This window comes from Lissotriton vulgaris, chromosome 2_1 (assembly GCF_964263255.1).
Source record: "Lissotriton vulgaris chromosome 2_1, aLisVul1.2, whole genome shotgun sequence".
NCBI lineage: Eukaryota > Metazoa > Chordata > Amphibia > Caudata > Salamandridae > Lissotriton > Lissotriton vulgaris.
The window spans coordinates 1,416,322,155-1,416,339,500 of record NC_141687.1 but is presented as its reverse complement, the minus strand read 5'-3'; the positions used below and the strand labels follow the sequence as shown (position 1 = coordinate 1,416,339,500).

The 17,346-nt window shown below is 44.5% G+C and overlaps 1 protein-coding gene and 1 long non-coding RNA gene across 2 annotated transcripts in view; both read right to left on the bottom strand.

The window, feature by feature from the left end:
- The window catches only part of CACNB4 (calcium voltage-gated channel auxiliary subunit beta 4), a 714,982-nt gene that overhangs the window by 383,928 nt on the left and 313,708 nt on the right, over positions 1 to 17,346 (bottom strand). The gene's annotated exons all lie outside the window — the stretch shown is intronic.
- On the bottom strand, positions 2,121 to 11,105 carry LOC147732691 (uncharacterized). Its single transcript, XR_015308484.1, has 2 exons — positions 10,990 to 11,105; positions 2,121 to 5,753 (listed from the first exon to the last, which is right to left on the bottom strand). It is a non-coding gene; the product is annotated as an uncharacterized LOC147732691 (long non-coding RNA).

Here is a 17,346-nt window from a genome sequence, read left to right as displayed (position 1 = left end):
AAGCCTTTTGGGCGCGACTGGCAGCAATGACCGGGCAACACAAGTCCCATCTATGCCTGTCATCTGAGCTCACCATTAAAGTTTCTTCCTAAAAGCTGCTAGGCAGACTCCTCTTGGTCTCTGTCTGACTCTCAACCTTAGCTCAGGCTCTCCCTTGAGCTCTGGTTGTCTGGTTCTGATCAGCCTACTTTTGCTCTCCTCTACTTTGCAATTTATAATCAAGCCATGAGATTAAATGCAGGTTCAGTTTACAGACATACCTTGTTATTTTCTGTGTAGCTCTTTAACAGTCTCTGCCTATGCCCAGGTAATCCAGAGTGGTCCTTCCCTTCCTACTTTAGTTTCTAGCTGGTCTTCTGCTCTTCTCCGGACTGTGGTATCAACAGAGCAAGACCCCCTCTCCAATGGCATCTACAACCTCATCCACTCATTTGCTTTATTTGGATTGGCTCTCTGTCACTCCAAGGTTCTTCCCAGTCAACATTTACCCCTTCAAACCCAGCACGGTGTCGCCGATAAGGCTTTTACGCCAGACACAATTTCTTCTTCTTAGCATGTAGAGGTCAAGCGGTGCCCCATAACCTCTAACTTCGTTCTGTGGCTCTTGTTTGCTACTACACTACTTTCTTTCCCTTCAGCTTTCTCGCTGCGCTGAGTGATATTTAAATAACCACACACACATACATATTACACCAACTGTTTGAAATTAAATTCCAGTAAAACTGAAGTACTTCTCTTCGGCAGCAACACTAACTTCTGGTACCCAGCTTTCTGGCCATCAGAGCTGGGTGCATTGCCCATTCCAACAAATAAGGTAAAAAACTTAGGAGTCACTTTTGACTCCAAGCTCTCATTCGAAGGCCACGTGAACCAGGTCACCTCTGTATCCTTCTATACACTAAAATTACTTAGAAAGATCCTTCTATTCATTCCTGTCAATTTACGTAAGCTGGTGATCTCTGCGCTGGTTTTGTCCAGAGTCGATGACTGCAACGGTCTTTTTATCAACCTGTGCACTAGGGGCTAGATGTAGGAGCCTTAATACCGGTCGGAAACGGCCGATTTTGGCCGTTTCCGACCGGTATTTGGCTTTTGAGATGTAGGGGGCATTTTATTTACTGAATCTGTATATTTACCGATTCGGTAAATATACAGAATCGGTAAAATACCGAATCGGTAAATATACCGATTCTGTAAAATATACCGATTCTGTAAATCAAGATGTAGGTGGCACTGTAATCAGTGCCACAAGCCCTTACCGAATCGTTATTTACCATGGAATACTATTCCATGGTAAATAACGAATTCCAGTGTACATGCACATCTGTGCATGTACACCTGTGCCATGTGACACACAGACATGCCCTTAGGGCATGTCTGTGTGTCACATGGCACACAAGCCAGAAACAGGGGTGCTACCCTGTCCCCCTTGCAAAATCGGTAATTTTACCGATTCTGTAATTAAAGAATCGGTATTTGCCATTGATTCCTATGGGCTTCAAGGCCCATAGGAATCAATGGCAAATACCGATTCTGTAATTACAGAATCGATAATTACTGAATCTTACAGATTCGGTATTTTTACCGAATATTTTACCTACATAGCAATTACCGAATAGTGAATACCGAATCTGTAAAATTCGGTATTTACCATTCGGTAAATTGCTATTACCTACATCTAGGCCTAAATGTCTAACCAAATTACAGATTGTACAAAATGCCGCAGCGCGCATTTAGCTGGACAAAGCACAAGCTGCGCTAAAAGAGCTACATTGGCTACCCGTAAAGAGACGTCTTTTTCAAGCAGAGCTTTCAACTGTACTCTCCTACCCGCCATCTACGCTCAGCTCATTCTCACAATCTGGTGATTCCCAGGTTCAGGATAAGCTCCTGGGGTGGTAGAAGCTTTTTGGTCAGTACGACCAATCACTGGAACTCTCTTACCCAGAGGTTAAAAGACGAAACACACTTAGTGTGTTGAGGGGAGAAAGGAAGCCCTCTGGGGTGTGGTCACGAGTCACAACCCACAAACCACCCTGCTGTGGTCATGAGCCGTGGTCACAGGTCACCGACGCACACTTCACTGAGGAACAAGGAGCAATGATATGAGATGACAAAGATCACATTTAAAGTGGCATTTTATTTGTTAAGTCTTAAGTACATCAGAAAATGCATTTATTAATTGATCAGCCTGAGCAATGAAATGTTTGAAAGTCTGACTTTAATCTGTCAGGGTTAAAACAAAACGCAAGTTCACATTCAGAATACATTCAAAGAAACCATAGCGCCTACAAAGGTGCTTTTCTGAAGAGAATTACCCATGCAAGTTTTAACATTCCAAAGAGATCCAAGGTGCGAAAAGGACTGAGATCTTTTAAAAGGCACAATAGAAATTAGTTAGGGAAAGCAGAACACTCTATAAAGTCTAGTGCCTTGAAGCACCTTAACCATGAAGACTATCCCAGCAGGGCCTAGTAGTTTAAGGGAACCTAAAAAATGCAAGGAATTGGGTGTGAATGGAAAATACAGAGCAAGGACAGAGATTTAAAAAGACAAAAGTATTATCTGGCTTAGGAAGTCTACCACCTGAGAGAGAGGATTTGAAGTCCCAAGTCAGACAATCGGCTAGCCGGAGAGCTTGCATGAAAGGGTCACATCAGCAGAGCTCTGGTTTCAGATTTGACGTTTGGGCCTGATATACCCAAAATTGAGGAACTAGGGTTCTATGATGACGCTGACCTACGCCCTTTCAGTGCAGGTGGTTTACACCGGAAGGAAATCTTTTCAGTACATTATGTTCTGTTCTAAAAATATACGGAACATCTTGTACCTTTGAAAGAGAACATTTTCAGGACATCTTGTACCTTAGAAAGAGAACATTTTCAGGACATCTTGTACCTTAGAAAGAGAACATTTTCAGGACATCTTGTACCTTAGAAAGAGGACATTTTCGTCACTTATTTCTAAAAAAATGGTTACATGTTGTACATTGCTAAAAAAGGACATTTTTCTGTCACGTACATTTCTACATATCTGAAAGTGTGAACTCCCATGATAGATGCTGTTTATTGCTAGAAATTGCTGCTTATACTTGTGCAAGCTATGTTTCAAAATATAACGTTAGCAAGGGTTTCAGGAAGCTGTACCAACGGGCACCCGTCTGTGTGTGTGTGTGTTCGTCTTGAAGCTGGCAATGAAACTAACTAATCTTTGAAGGCCTAATTTTACCTTGTTCAGTTCAATGCACAGAAACGTGTGTTTTTAAGCCTTAAGCATAGTGAGCCCTGGGGCCTTTATTTACTAATGAGGAAAGCTAGTTATTTTAGCATGTTTTCAGATTTCTATCACGCAGGGCCATGTAGGGCCTTCAGGCTACCAGGGTCGATAAAAAGGCCCCTCTATCATCTCCCTGCTCTTGTTCATTCTATGAACACTCTTTTAACTGAGTATCTCTGTGACCCTTCAGCCAGTGGCGGTATCCAGGGCATGTCATTAACATAACACTTAAAGCTACCTTGTTGTTGATCTATTTCCTTGGCTTTGTCTTCATTTGGCCTAATGAGTATTTTCGCATACTCTGCATCTTGCTCATTAAGCAGGCGTTCATATTGGGCTTCTGTTGGACTCTTACTCAGACAGTCTACCTGGGAGAAGTGGAGGAGCTGTTTGTATTCCATAGTGGGTGCTAGGTACTGCTAACTCGCTCATCTCCATTCGTATTCCAGTCCCATCCCAATGAACACGATCTTTGTCCTCATACTCAGCTACCTGTAAATACCTATGCTAGTGTAGTTTGTCCCCACTATCTTGCGGCTAACTTTCTTTTCCTACAATGGCACTCATCTGCGGGATGCAACACAAAAAGAAACAGCAAAAAATAAAAACTTTTTAGAACTGCCACAAAGGTATCCAGTCAAAGTTCAACAAATCTGTGGCTCTCTACTATGGCATCTCCTCCAGCAATCCATTTCTTTTCTATCTTGTTCAAGTTGTTGATGGCATTGGTCAGTTGAGCCATGTTCTTCGTTGTTAGTAATGTACAGCTCACTCCTTATCCAAAGGCATACTCTCCCCTTGGTATTTCGAAGCCAGAGTCCTTCTGCCTTGGTGTGGAGCCTCACAATGATGCTGTAGGAAAAAGAGCTCGTCTCTGTTCAACCGGCAAACTCCTTTGGTGGGTCTTTGAACACTGTCCACCCTTAGAACTGAGCACACTGCTCTTGTCCGTGGAGCCAGATAACAGAGCCAGAGATGGGCATCGATGTTGGAGATATTTGCTGGTGGAACCATCATGGAGACTTGGTGCAATGTTCTCTTGAGCTCAGGCTGCTTCTTCGTTAGGGCTGTTGGAGATAGAGCCATTCTCTGCAGGCCCAGAAAAAGTCAATTCGGTCAGAGATGCCATATTTATTGTCTGAAAAAACTGCTGTTTTCAATTTGAGTGTCGCCCCACAGGTAACATGCCATTCTAGAAAAGAGAGAAGAGGTGTCTTTTAGTTTGAAATCAGTTCATGCTTTTGGACATTTTTATTTTATACACCCTAAGTGGACAACCTGTCTATCTTTTTTTATAATCCTAGTCTCCCCTATGTTGCCCTAAGAGCGCTTCTTTATACCTTAACTGACCTCGGGCACTGAATTTTGCCATGGGCGTAACTTTTTGCGAATAACAACAACGCCGTTCTAATCTGTCATGGGTAATGGAGAGTGTGGCGGATGGAGCAATGATAGTCTAACAGATACCCTGCTATCATAAACCTATTGATTCTTCAAAAAAACTACACTATGGGCCATACCATGAACAGTCATCTGAAATAGCCTTGTTGTCTTCACTTCCATTCTGAATGTGTCAGTGATGACCTCATGCATCAGTGAGGTGGAGGAGTTGTCCCTTCCTGTTCTATGTATAAACACTTTAGAGACAGTGGCCTCAATAATCTGACATTAGTTTGTGTATCCTGCAGGAGGTGTTCTATAGTCTGTGGTCGTATCTTCCTAGGTGAGAAAAGCTATCTGTTCTCCCTGCATGGGGAGTGTATGAGTCATGTAACAGTGCCTTAGTCTTCTGTCTACCTATTGTTGTCATCTAACTGTATCTCATACTCTGCAGAGAATCGTGAGCAGGATGCTGTCTAGCTGCTTGGGCACTATTTCTTATTATTGCATTATTACTTCCGTCAGGGGAGGTCGATGAGGACACATGTTGCAAATACAATTATTCTGGGGTGCTAACTGTGCTGGTAGAGGGGGTGTTGCACCTTTCTGCATGCTTGCAAGGGCTATTTACTCCATGTGCTAACAGATATATTGGAAGTGACTTTGTTGCTATTGGCAACTTCAAAGATATGAGCAATACAAGTCTTCCTATTAACACAATTTAAACAAAACCAATTCAATTTATCTAATTCCACTTCTGCCAGTACTGCAAAATATTATAATACAAAATACATAACTTTAGATAAGACACTTCTGTGCGGCAGGTGTTGTGGTTACGTCTGAATCCATAAACGACCAAGCTGTCACCGCCTTCTTCCTCTTGGACAGTCAAATGGAAACAAGTTAGTCTTCTCTGATTTGCAGAGTTGACCTTGAAGTCTGTTCTGTTATTTCGTTCCTCTTGGCAATGGGGACAGCTGCTGGTTAATAGTCTATTATTTCCAAAAATCTTTGAGCCAAGATCTGTGTTCCATTATTCATATGTCGAAGCCCAGAACTGATGTGGCCCCACTTCCTGGACCTGACTTTGAAAGAAACTTCGAAGTGCATGTTAGTGTATACAAACTTTTGTTATTTTTAATATTTTTCATTATTTCAGAAGAGTTTTCACTTGTGTTGATGCATAAATAATAATTTTGTGAAACCTTGGAACATTCATTACTTAAAAAAAATAAAATACACTAAACACCTAAAACATGATACTGTCATAATTCCAGGGTATTTAAACTTTTAAAGCAGGTAAAAAATATGTACAACCATCTGAAGTCTGCAACTGTACTTCAACCGGCCTGGCAATAGTAGTGCTATTCACTGCTGTATGTTGTGTGTTGGCTAGCTGGGGTATGGAGGGAACTCCAAATGAAGGAAAGAATCTGATACTTTAAAGAAAAATCCATTATCTAAAAAAAGGAACTTTAAAATATGTTGGGCTATAGCTTGTCTCAACGTCAAACATGTTTGAAAATCTCTGTCACAGTGACCCCTGTTCATAATCTGCCCCAGGCTCATAAACCGAAATGCTAAAACATTTCACTAAACTACCTGAATCAGGAATGTACCATTTCTTTGCAACATAAAAATAAACAAGCCTTGCCACGTCCAGTAGGCCTCAAATATTTTGTTAGCCTTTTGTCTTTGTCAATGCACAATCAGTATTTTAGTCCCTGGCTCCTGTACTGCTTAAAAGCATTTTAGCACAGTCGCCGTACAGTATCAATACACAATATTTCCTGCAATTTTGAAGAACCTAGAAATAAAATTATTAATATACCTATATATTACTTCTGTTATGCACACATATATACACATATTTATATATATATACACATGTGCATATTTCTCATTTTGTGTGATCCTGCGATCATCGATGTTCCAACTGCAAAAAATTCTCGTTGCAGACCACAGGAAATGTATTTCCTGCCTGGCTCAACGCCCAGAATCTGTGGCTGGTTACTTCCAACGGCAGAGAAAGCCTGTTAACTCTTTTGTCACCTTGTAACATCTAAAAACATGTGCTTTTTTAATTTGTAGGCTATGCTGACCAGAATATTTAACATCACATTAAACACAGGCTCATGTTCTCTGTATGTCGCGCATGCTGAGTAAACGCCGTATATTCCATTCCATAATGTTATCCCCCTATTCTCTCAGTATTTCTGTGCATAAGAAATTGTGGGAGATTCTTTTATTTCATTATTATCTGCTCCGACATCTACGTGGCTCTAAGGCCAGTGGCATCATTCAACTTGAACGCAAGCCAAAATTTCACAAACCCTATTTTGTAATGGCGAACATCAACTGTCAGTGCCCTGTTGTAACACCCTCCCCGATCTGTTCCTGCATTCAGACCATTGCTTGCCTACTTAAACTGGGACTGAATTCGGATGCTGGTAAGAATAAATTATTTTGTACTTAGTACCTGGGTGCTGCAGCATTTTTTCCTTTTTGGGGCATCATTTTGTGTATAGGTGTCTATTGTTGCTGTTGCATGGGAACGTGCATTCACAGGAACTATTGTTGGACTTGGGCCACATTCATAGGGGCCATAGGGGCTTAGTCCTTGTTGGGCTGGACTCATAAGTTGCTGGCTTTGGTCTCGAAGCCTATTGCGGCACTGTCTTTGCATGTGACCTATTCTGTGGCAATAATAACAAGTGTGCTGTGTTGGCTGTGATTGGAGCCTCAGTTGTACCATTCCATTTACTCTTCCCTGTATACCTGATTTTCTGGTGGCATTCTTTCTGTTATTTATATAATAATTTTGTTGGTCATTTCTGTAGGCATGCTGTGCTGCTATGTATGGTACTGGGGGCTGTGGCTGTATGTACTGATCAGCTGGCTGTCGTTGGGCCTGAACGTATTGTGCATATTGTTGTGGCTGGGTCTCTAAGTATATTATGGCAGGCTGTAATGGGGCCTGGATGTATTGCATGGTGAGCTGTTGTAGCAGCGCAGGCGGTATGTTGACTGCCGTCATTTGACTGACAGGTGCTGCTATCATGACAACCTATTAGTTTAGAATGACTATTTAAAAGTTCAATAGCAATCAGTCAGAAATCCCTAAATGCGGAAATTTTAACCGTGCACGAATTTACAATTTTAAAGCACATACAAATGCAATGAAAGGGTGAACTGTCATGGTCCTGTGGCACTAAACCAAGGCGGCTTTTATTTGAGGGGGTGCCTTGCAAATTTATGACATAAATAGATGTGCACGTTATAGAGAAAATACCTCATTTATATGGTAGAAGAACTGTTTTCAACATTACACTGGGCATCTGGCAAAGTCTTGGCATTTACATGCACATTTCTAGAGTGCAAATCAGACTCATTCAAAATGCAAAGAATAATATCTTAAATCAATGGAACTACTTAAAAATGTAACCTACAATGAAAAACACACTCCATGCTCATGTCAACCACCACTGCTTTGTGATTGCAACAAGCTTCTCCAACCAGTAGCTCTTGAGCTACTGGTAGCTCTCCAGTATGCAGTTCAATTTACGAAATTAAAACCTATTTAGTGCTTTGTTGAATTAATGTATGTATATCAAAATTGAAACGCACATATTTGATATAAAAGATTGGTATATTCTAAACGCGTAATGTTATTTTTGAAGAAACAATTTTTGAATTTGCCAATATTTGTAAAGCTTATTTTGGAGTAATAAATCATGCAGCATTGGGAGTCTTATTCCTCATATTATTTCCTTGGTGCTAGGGTCATTGAAGCTTTAGCTGCTATTTATTGCCCACCTAGAAGCATTCCATGTTAAACGCCCCCCCCCCAGTTAAATGTATAAATGCAGGATAATCTTTTAATGGGGGTCTATGGTGTGACACTCTCTGCCTATACTCTTCCTTCTTAGTTGCTGTAATTGAGATCTTGTATAGGTCCCTCTTCTATACCCTTAATGACACAGGGGTATATACCGTCTTATAATTCTTGATCCTGTGCAGCGGCGCAACCAGGGTAGTGGAGCTGGCTGCCACAACTGGCATAGGCAATCTTAGACTGACATGGGTATTTTGTTCAAAAGCTTGATAGAACTAGCAGTCTTTCCCAATTTTCAATTTTAAGATAAAATATATGTCAAAGTCAGTAGGTATTCTTATATATAGTAGAACTCAGTATCTTATTCATAGGGACACTAGTATCTGTGTTGTTCACTGTGAGCCTGTGAGGAGAAATGTTATTTGCTTGCTTGGGTGTGCCCTGCTTGTATCTTTACCCTAGATGTTGGGAAAGTTGGGGAATCGATCTAGTGTTCATTTCTCAAACACTGCCTGACGCATCTGCATGGGGATTTTTGTCTTGGTGGTGACGAATGGGTGGACTTACAACAGACTGCGTAGGATATGATGAATCTGAGTCTTCCCCATCAGTGATGACAATGGAGTTTGAGCCGTCTGGGAGACCGGAATGGATCGAATGAGCGGAGTGGGACGTGGATAGGGCGTCAGAACTAGACGAGTTGTCAGAGTTGCAGAATAATGTATGTGTGGTTGCACATACGTCAGTCATGGAAATGGTAGAGATGTGAACCTGGGTGTTGGGAGTGAAGATGAACCCCAGAAGTTCCCAAGCAGTGGCTAGTCTCTCTCGGCTCTTGTTATCAAGCTCTGTTAACGTGTTAAAAGTGGTGTTATGGACTGATATAGGGACGTCATGTACCAGATGGATAGAGCAATTTATAGTACGTGGGGTGGTGTTGGACATCGCGGATATAGAGGATGTGATGAGGACGTCAAGGGGCTAGGGGGAATACTTGGATACACGTCCCCCCTTTTTGGCTATCAGTCGCTATGGCTAATGATAGACAAAGACCCTCGTTATTCCAGAGGCAAGGAGAAGCAACGTCAGTGCGTATCTTTAGACGGCTAGCCACCTACCTAGCAGGGCTGCAATAAGGAAAGGGAGATACAACCCAGACAGCAATGGGAAAGGGAAGGCCAGGTAGGGCACCTGGCGGCTGTGGGAGATGGTGCAACTAGGACTGAGACGCTATGTCACTGGACGCACAGAGAAGCACCATCAAAGCACAACTACTACACAGAGCAAAGCAATGGACAGTTTACATGGAACAAAAACAAATATCCACCATGACAATACTTTCAAAGACAAATCAAACAGCAAGGCAAAAAACAAATATCAACCATGACAACATATTCAAAGACAAATCAAAAAGATATAAAAAGATGCGTCATAAAAACTGAAAGTACAGTACAAAGGACCTAGATATTAAATCTCACTAAACACGGTGGAGCACCACAGTGTGCAAGAATGGGCGAGAAAGGAGGGGGGAATCTGAAAATACCACAAGTTACTTCCTCTTTCTGTACCTTCGCGGAACGAGAGATCACGGCAGCAACTGACAAAGCCAGTCAGTAAAGCAGACTAAAAGTGGAACTGAACAAAAGATATGGACACCCAAACCTTGCTAAAATAAATCGTGAGGAGAAGAAAGTAAACAATGGAAGGGCGTGAAGGCAGCCCTCATGGAAGAGAACGTAGGGGCACAAGTGGCAGAGGAAGGGCGCGGAGAGAAGAATGGGCAACAAGGAAGTGCGAAGATGAGGACCGAACAGACCGGAACAGAGGAAGAGCACAATATGCTATGTAAATAGGCAATAAACAGTTTGGAGAGAAAAAAGTAAATAAAAAAAATACAATATGCAAAGTAGTAATGTGTTATCAACCTAGAACATGGCACAGAACAAAATGCGATTGCACGTCAAACCATAATGCAAAAATGGAGAACTAGGGGAGACTCTTACTCCGACCCCGGACACAAAGGCTCCGGGGGACACCCTGCACACAGACTTGAACTGGAGAGGGATCATAAACCTGCCCACAGATTTGAACTGTAGAAGGGGAGACTCAAACTCCGACCCCGGACACAGAGGCTCCGGGGGACACCCTGCGCACAGACCTTAACTGTCGGGGGATCAAAAACCTAGAACCATTGATGCTATAATCATTCCCTCCGGACCGGAACCGGCAGGGCAAACAAGAGTGCAAAACAGGAAAACCCCCAACCTCGAAGGCACAACTGTTATGAACCAATATGCAGCAGAAAAGCCTATACTGGCCTCTGACAAGAAAGTGACAAATCGTGACCTCACAAAGACAGAGAGAGAGAGGGTTCAAATCGTGACTAGAGATAGTGCTGCAGGGGACAGGTGGCAGCCAGAGACAGTCCAAAAAGAGTCAGTCGCACCCTCAGGCAGCAGAGACCCAGGAAATTCAAGGGAAAAAAAACCTTGTCTTACCCGTGGTCTCTGCCGCAAAGGAGCGGAGCCCGGACCCCTCAGGGACCTGTCGTGGATGTGCACCGGATCCGCTGCAAACAGTACGTAGTACGATTTTACGTTGGGCGCCAGCTGTTGAGGGGAGAAAGGAAGCCCTCTGGGGTGTGGTCACGAGTCACAACCCACAAACCACCCTGCTGTGGTCATGAGCCGTGGTCACAGGTCACCGACGCACACTTCACTGAGGAACAAGGAGCAATGATATGAGATGACAAAGATCACATTTAAAGTGGCATTTTATTTGTTAAGTCTTAAGTACATCAGAAAATGCATGTATTAATTGATCAGCCTGAGCAATGAAATGTTTGAAAGTCTGACTTTAATCTGTCAGGGTTAAAACAAAACGCAAGTTCACATTCAGAATACATTCAAAGAAACCATAGCGCCTACAAAGGTGCTTTTCTGAAGAGAATTACCCATGCAAGTTTTAACATTCCAAAGAGATCCAAGGTGCGAAAAGGACTGAGATCTTTTAAAAGGCACAATAGAAATTAGTTAGGGAAAGCAGAACACTCTATAAAGTCTAGTGCCTTGAAGCACCTTAACCATGAAGACTATCCCAGCAGAGCCTAGTAGTTTAAGGGAACCTAAAAAATGCAAGGAATTGGGTGTGAATGGAAAATACAGAGCAAGGACAGAGATTTAAAAAGACAAAAGTATTATCTGGCTTAGGAAGTCTACCACCTGAGAGAGCGGATTTGAAGTCCCAAGTCAGACAATCGGCTAGCCGGAGAGCTTGCATGAAAGGGTCACATCAGCAGAGCTCTGGTTTCAGATTTGACGTTTGGGCCTGATATACCCAAAATTGAGGAACTAGGGTTCTATGATGACGCTGACCTACGCCCTTTCAGTGCAGGTGGTTTACACCGGAAGGAAATCTTTTCAGTACATTATGTTCTGTTCTAAAAATATACGGAACATCTTGTACCTTTGAAAGAGAACATTTTCAGGACATCTTGTACCTTAGAAAGAGAACATTTTCAGGACATCTTGTACCTTAGAAAGAGAACATTTTCAGGACATCTTGTACCTTAGAAAGAGGACATTTTCGTCACTTATTTCTAAAAAAATGGTTACATGTTGTACATTGCTAAAAAAGGACATTTTTCTGTCACGTACATTTCTACATATCTGAAAGTGTGAACTCCCATGATAGATGCTGTTTATTGCTAGAAATTGCTGCTTATACTTGTGCAAGCTATGTTTCAAAATATAACGTTAGCAAGGGTTTCAGGAAGCTGTACCAACGGGCACCCGTCTGTGTGTGTGTGTGTTCGTCTTGAAGCTGGCAATGAAACTAACTAATCTTTGAAGGCCTAATTTTACCTTGTTCAGTTCAATGCACAGAAACGTGTGTTTTTAAGCCTTAAGCATAGTGAGCCCTGGGGCCTTTATTTACTAATGAGGAAAGCTAGTTATTTTAGCATGTTTTCAGATTTCTATCACGCAGGGCCATGTAGGGCCTTCAGGCTACCAGGGTCGATAAAAAGGCCCCTCTATCAAGTGGCTTTCAGGAAAGCGTTAAAGACTTGGCTCTTCAACCTTTGACTCTGAACTAAGATCTTATGGCATATTTTCACCTGAAGAGCTAGCGCCTTGACACCTTTGGGTGATTGTATCATGTGTTATATATCTCTCTCTCATTTCATTTCATTTCTTTATATATATATATATATATATATATTTACTTTTCACGTTGTCATGTGAACAAGGCTCTTTTCGAGCCGAAACGTTATGGCGACTAGCACGCATTTAATCAATAAATAAAATTGCACTGGAGTCCAGGTCCGTGTCTGTGTCAATTGGGGCAGGCGATATCAGCAGGCTGCTTCGACGATTGCACAGAGTTTCAGGATATATATATATATATATATATATATATATATATATATATATATATATATATATGCGGTATGTGTCGTCCTGTTAATTCAGCATGCCCAGCCAAACAATAAGGAAGAGACGAGACCCGTTTCTTAGGTGTTCAAACGTTTATTCTGCCCAACACCAGTCTGCCATGACGCGTTTCAACTACCAAAAGCCTTGATCACATGACGCAGTCATGGGGGCTGGCCACCCGTTTTAAAGTGCTAGGTGCCTGCTGCGTAGTAAACATGGAAGAAATACTGCATGCATAAATGCATTGATGTCTTGAAGCAAACTTAGCTCGCAATAATATAAGTAAAATACATGTTGAATTCATTTTGACTGTATAAATACGTGTGTGTGTGTGTGTATATCACATTCACACATGCGCACACACGCACACATACACACACACAGATAGCCAACTTTGTAGTTTCCATAGGAGGAGAGTTTTTTCATTTGCCAATAACTATGGCGTTGTTTGATATGGACATGAAGAAGGAGAGGCTTATGTTATCCCCTGGCTTGCCCCTTTTACTCTTTTTGAAGTGTTTTTGCTACTCCTCGCCTTTGGGGGCAGGGAGTAGCATCAGAAACAGAAAGTAAAGAGGGCCCTTAGGATTGTGTTTACTTGTACTTACTGGGGTTCTACTTCTGTTACCCCAGCGACCTCTGAGCAGCAAACAGGAGCGCTATGTGGGTAAATTAAGAGAGATCGCTATACGAGTAATTGAATGGAGACAATATTATGTTTTTCTAGATCGGGATTCGGCCTTATACAAAGTGAATACAAAAGTTCTGCCAGAGAATGTAACTAGGGAATCGCCGGTGAAACGTTTTTATTGATTTTAAACTGTAAAAGTCCTCGGGGGAGTATGCTGCCAGTGCCGAAACACTGAAATGTGATCAATAAAGATAGAATGGAATACTGACAAAAGCCATCCATTCAGGAATGGGTTCTGGGCAGACCCCAAACCTATAAGTCAGAGCCGCGCCAATGCCAATATAAAAAAGGCACTTATTGCTCATAACACTTTTAATAGTTTTAAACTCATTATCGGAATTAGCTTCATGTCAAAAATGTATGATGAAGGTGTATTGGGATTTCTACAAGAACAGACAACAGAAGCAATAGTGTACCTTGAACACCTGTGACACTTAAAACAATAGAGGAAAAGCCACGTGTATCCCAGGAAGAATGTGATAGGGCGGTTGTAGTGTGATGTCTTCTGGTTCGCACACTTCTGTATATTCCATATCTGGACTGTACGTCAGTGCTGCATAATGTCCACATATGACCTGCTGCTTATACACGGTGGGACTCGGGTACCAAAAGCAGCCCAGGAAAAAAAATGCTCAAACGAACCCTACTTCTTTCGTCTCCTCGCGCTCTCTCCTTCTCTCTCTCCTCCCTCTTGATCGCCTTCTCTCTACCTTCCTCCTCCATCTAGCTCTTGTTTTCTTCCTCTAGAAGCTTCCATGTGCTGCTCCAAGTCACCTCATGGATCTGGGTAAAGTGAGGCACCAGGAGCAACCCTGGGCTTTTGTAACCCCGGGGAAATGCCCTGTGGAATTAAAGGCCTCTCTAGCCTTATATGGTACCACAGTTGTGTCTTCTGCCTGCTCTGTTACATTTTTCCACTTTTAGAAGATGCCCTGCTTGGCCTAACCGACAGCTAGGTTTTTACATTCCCCTCTACCATACTTAGATGGTTGACCAAGAAAAAGACAGGATTTATGGCCGCACATGACACCTACCTACTCCACATATTATGCAAGCATTGTAAATAATCCTACTGCACCCAGTCCATTCATATTCCTTTTAATCAAAATAATATTCATATTCCATGCTCTTCGCTGTCCCGCCTCCATGTATTGTGTTCAGCATCATGAGACCCATCAATCAATCAATCAATCATAACACTTGTATAGCGTGCTACTCACCCGGGAGGGTCTCAAGGCGCTTGGGGGAAGGGGTCTGCTACTGTTCGAACAGCCAGGTCTTGAGTTGTCTCCTGAAGGTGAGATGGTCCTGGGTCAGTCGAAGGTGGATGGAGAGGGAGTTCCATGTCTTAGCCGCCAGGTAGGAGAAGGATCTTCCTCCGGCGGTGGCTCTTCGGATGCGTGGAACGGCGGCGAGGGCGTGGCTGGTCGATCGTAGCTGGCGGGTGGGTGTGTAGAAGGTCAGGCGGTCGTTGAGGTACTTGGGGCCCAGGTCGTGGAGAGACTTGTGTGCGTGGGTGAGGAGCCTGAACGTGATCCTCTTGTTGACGGGGAGCCAGTGCAGGTCCCTCAGGTGGCTGGAGATGCGGCAGCGTCGGGGGATGCCAAGGATGAGTCGGGCGGATGCGTTCTGGATGCGTTGGAGTCTTCTCTGTAGCTTGGCTGTGGTTCCGGCTTAGAGGGTGTTTCCGTAGTCCAGTCGGCTGGTGACGAGTGCCTGGGTGACCGTCTTCCTGGTTTCGGTCGGGATCCATCGGAAGGTTTTGCGGAGCATGCGTAGGGTGTGGAAGCAAGATGATGAGACGGCGTTGACTTGTCTGGTCATCGAGAGGGAGGAGTCCAGGATGAAGCCCAGGTTGCATGCGTGGTCTGTTGGTTTGGGAGCGGCGCCCAGGGCAGGGGGCCACCAGGAGTCGTCCCAGGTGGAGGGTGATGGTCCCAGGATGAGGACTTCCGTCTTGTCTGAGTTCAGTTTCAGGCGGCTGGTCTTCATCCATTCGGCGACGTCTTTCATCCCTTCGTGTAGGCTGGTTCGGGCGGTGTCGGGGTCTCTGGTGAGGGAGAGGATCAGCTGGGTGTCGTCGGCGTAGGAGATGATGTTGAGGTTGTGTTGGCGTGCGATGGCTGCAAGAGGTCTCATGTAGACGTTGAAGAGGGTGGGGCTGAGCGATGATCCTTATGGTACACTGCAGATGACTTCAGTGGCCTTGGATCGAAAAGGGGGGAGGCGAACTCTCTGTGTTCTTCCGGCAAGGAACGAGACGATCCACTCCAGTGCCTTCTCCTGGATGCCGATGTTGCTGAGGCGTTGAACTAGGGTGCGGTGGCAGACAGTGTCGAACACTGCAGAGAGGTCCAGGAGGATGAGTGCCGCTGTTTCCCCGTTGTCGAGCAGGGCTCGGATGTCGTCAGTGGCTGCGATGAGGGCGGTTTCGGTGCTGTGGTTGGCTCTGAAACCGGACTGCGAGGGGTCGAGGGATCCGTTCCTCTCGAGGAAGGAGGCCAGCTGTCTGTTGACTATCTTCTCGATGACTTTAGCAGGAAAAGGGAGGAGCGAGATGGGGCGGAAGTTCTTGAGGTCGGTGGGGTCCGCTGTTGGTTTCTTCAGTAGGGCACTGAGCTCGGCATGCTTCCAGCACTCCGGGAAGGTGGCGGTGTCGAAGGAGGAGTTGATGATGTTCCGGAGTTGGGGTGCGATGGTGGAGTCGGCTTTGTTGAAGACGTGGTGGGGGCACGGGTCGGTGGGTGATCCGGAGTGGATGGTGTTCATCGTGCGGGCTGTGTCTTCGGTGGTCACCGTGGTCCAGGTGCGGAGGGTGTTGGTGGGGGGCATTGGTTTGACGGTTGGGTGCGTGGGTGGTGCACCAAAACTGTTGTGGATGTCGGCGATCTTGCGGTGGAAGAACGAGGCGAGAGAGTCGCAGAGATCTTGTGAGGGAGTGATGTCGTTGTTGCCGGTGCTGGGGTCGGAGAACTCTTTGACGATGCTGAAGAGTTCCTTGCTGTCGTGGGCGTTGTTGTCCAGTCGGTCCTTTAGTGATTTCTTCTTGGTGGTGCGGATGAGCTGAGGGTGTTTGCGGGTGGCTTGTTTGAGGGCGGTCATGTTGTCTGTGGTCTGGTCGAGGAGCCAGGCTTTCTCGCGGGTGCTGCAGTTCTTCTTGGAATCCTTGAGTTCGTCGGTGAACCAGGAGGCCTTCTTGCTTCTTGGTCTGCTGGAAGGGTTCTTCAGTGGTGCGAGGTTGTCGGCGCAGGCGGTCAGCCACTGTGTGCAGTTGCGGGCCCGTTGTGCTGGCGGGTGGGCTCTGGTTGAGGGCGGTGGTGAGCTGGTCGGCGGTGATCTTGCTCCAGCTCCTGTGAGGTACCTGTTGCGTGTGGTGGTGGTGGGTCGTGGTTCTTTTGAAGCTGAAGTGGACGCAGCTGTGGTCAGTCCAGTGGAGTCCGGTGGCGTGGCTGAAGGTGATGTACTTGCTGGAAGAGAAGACGGGATCACGCGTGTGGCCGGCATAGTGGGTGGGGGTGTTCACCAGTTGCTTGAGTCCGAGGTTGGCGAGGTTTTCCAGCAGGGCAAAGGTGTTGCGGTCCTTGTTTTTTTTTTTTTTAACATCATTTTTATTGCATCACCAATATAAATGTACAGACAAAATAATCAGCAATATACATTCACAGTGTACAAGAGTGGTGTTAACCAGTCCTACATTACCCGGGGGGCCCGCCTTTTCTTCTGGTGCG